Source organism: Phoenix dactylifera, unplaced genomic scaffold (assembly GCF_009389715.1).
Source record: "Phoenix dactylifera cultivar Barhee BC4 unplaced genomic scaffold, palm_55x_up_171113_PBpolish2nd_filt_p 000960F, whole genome shotgun sequence".
In the NCBI taxonomy this organism is placed as follows: Eukaryota; Viridiplantae; Streptophyta; class Magnoliopsida; order Arecales; family Arecaceae; genus Phoenix; species Phoenix dactylifera.
This window is the reverse complement of record NW_024068318.1, coordinates 106,440-109,435: the sequence shown is the minus strand read 5'-3', so window position 1 is coordinate 109,435 and position 2,996 is coordinate 106,440.

Here is a 2,996-nt window from a genome sequence, read left to right as displayed (position 1 = left end):
GGATGAGCGGATAAGAGTTAAACAAGCAATTCAATTAGATATTTATCTAAGTAAGTAAGTAAAAAAATTAAACAACAAAGAAGCATTACAAACACAACAAAAGTATAGTGGTTCGATGCCAACTACACCTACATCCACTCCCCAAGCTCTCTTAGGAATTCTACTATAATCCTAAGACTATAGCCCGGTTGTTTTACAAGCTCATAACCTAACTTGTTGTTTTTATAGCATCACAACGAACCTAGTCGGTTTTCCCTGGCTCACCGACTAAAACCACTCTGTTTGTTTTTCTGGGTTCACAAACAACCCAGTTGGTTTTACGGGCTCACCAACCAAAATCTACACCGATTGTTTTTCCGGCTTTACAATCAACCCAGTTGGTTTTCCCAAAAGGCTCACCAACCAAAACCTATATCAATTGTTTGTCGGGTTCACAATCAACCTAGTTGGTTTTACGGGCTCATCGACCAAAACCTTTACAGCGTTTATTTTTCGGGCTCACAAACAACCCAGTTAGTTTTTCCCAAGGCTCACCAACCAAAACCTTTCCGTTTGTTTTTCGTGCTCACAAACAACCCAGTTGGTTTTTTTCCAAAAGCACACCAACAAAACCTTTTCCCTTGTTGAATCCTCCTGATTCAACAACTTCCAATTTAGTTTTGGAAGAACCTTTACAAGTGCAAGAATTGAAAGAATTAAAGCGCAAAAGCTATTGCTCTACGAATAAAAGAATAACCAAATGTGGAGAGCAATAGAAGATGTTGGTCGATTGATTGCAGTCGTGGACGCTTCACTAACTTCCAGAGCTGTGGACTTGATGTTGAATGCTTGCAATAAGACTTTTAAGGCTTTCACTTGGTTGCTCACTCCTATACTCTTGGTTTTTGGGGCTCTTTTATGATTTTGACATTTGGGTAGTGGAGCTGCCATTTAATCCACTTGGTTATCTTGTATTTATAGCTTAGAAGTTTTTGGAAACTATTTTAGAGCCGTTGAAGACGAAATAGAGTCGTTAGAGATGAAAAACTAGCCGTTGGAGCTGTAAAAAACTAGCTGTTATGCCTCCCAGCAGTGCTCGAGTCGACTAGCGCAGACCTTGAGTCGACTAGAGTTGGGCATCGGGCCGTGCCGGGCCGGCCCGGCCCAGGCCCACCGGGCCCAAGGTCTAAACGGGCCGTGCCTGGCCCGGCCCGCTTATGAAGCGGGCCGTGCCGGCATGGCCCGTCTCGGGCGCAAAAGGAAGCCCGGCCCGGCCCCAGGCCCGTCTATTGGCGGGCTGGGCCGGGCACGGCACGCCACGGGCCGTGCCAGGCACGGCCCATAACGGGCGCAAACGGGCCGTGCCTGCCGTTGCGGGCCGTGCCTGGCACGGCCCGTCTGGAGAGGGGGGAGGAAAATAGCCGTTTCCAACGGCTATTTTGGAAAAATGACATTTTTACCCCTCCCAACAGTCCAATAACGGCTGAATTGAGGGGTATTTTGGGGAAAAAAAATTTTGGGCTTCTATAAATAGCCCTTTCCTCCCTCATTCTCACCACACCAAACCAACTATTCTCTCCTTCTCTACTACTATTATTTCTCTCTTCTAAAGTGCTCTTCTAGCAATTTAATTTTTAGTTTGCATTTAGCAAGTGTTCAAGTGCTACACAAGAGGAGGTTCCTGTTGAGAAAAGAAGGTCACTCCTGTTGAGAGCACAAGAGGAAGCTCAGAATCTCGGCTCTGCGGCTCTGCCTCTGCCCTCCGACCCTCTACTCAATTCCTCCAATCCTTCTTGTGGTTAGTTTTTATTTTTTGAATTCATCAATTTAGATATGTCATCTTTTGAGGAAAGTCAGTTTGGCATTCCTCCTGTTTCTGAGGGAGAAGAAACTAATCCCCAACCCCATGTTCCTAGTTCCTCTAGAACTAGTGAACCGAGTGAAGATCAAACCTCTTCTCGTAAGAGGACTAGTGCTGTATGGAATGAATTTGATAGAGTTATGGTTGATGGAGTCTGAAAAGCTAAATGTAAAAAATGTGCCAAACTTTATAGTTGTAGTAGTAGTGGGGGAACAGGACATTTAAAAAGACATCAAGAGAGTCATAGGATGCATGATTCTCATGCTCAAACTCAAAGTACCCTTAATATACAAGGGGAATTACTTGTAGGTAATTTTGCATATAATCATGAAAATTAAAGAAAAGCACTTGTAAAATGGATAGTTAAGGATGAATTACCTTTTAGTTTATGTGAATCTTTTAATTTTAAAGAATATGTTCAATTAAACCTACAACCTGCTTACAAAAGAACTAATAGGCGTATATTTAGAAGAGTAGCTATGACTAACTTTTTAGCAATGAAACAAAGTTTAATTGAAACACTTTCTACTTTAAATGTAAAAATTTCATTAACTTCTGATATTTGGTCAGCATCTGTAGGTAGTAATTGTTTTATTATCATTATTGCTCATTATATTGATAATGATTGGCAATTAAATAAACGTATTCTTGCTTTTCGTGCTTTTGATTTTCCACATTCTGGGCAACAAATTTCAAATATCATTTATCAAACTGCATGTTCATATAATATTAATGATAAAATTATGTCTATTACTTTTGATAATGCATCTAATAATAATTCTGCTGTTGCATTATTAAAAGACTCATTGCATCCCATGTTAGATGGAAATTTATTGCATATTAGATGTGCATGTCATATCTTAAATCTTTCTATTCAAGCTGGCATGGGTATGATTCAAGATGTGATTGGTAAAATTAGAAATGCAGTTTCTTTTATTCATGCTTCAAGATCAAGACTTCAAGAATTTAAGGAACTATGTATAAATCATAGTAAACGTTTTAAAAAATTTAAACTTGATGTAATTACTCGTTGGAACTCAACATATAGCATGATACATGATGCATACCCATATAAAAACTTATTAAGTGCATATATTAATGATCGTGGATTAGGCTTTACATTGACTGAAACTGATTGGAATAAAGAAAAAATTTT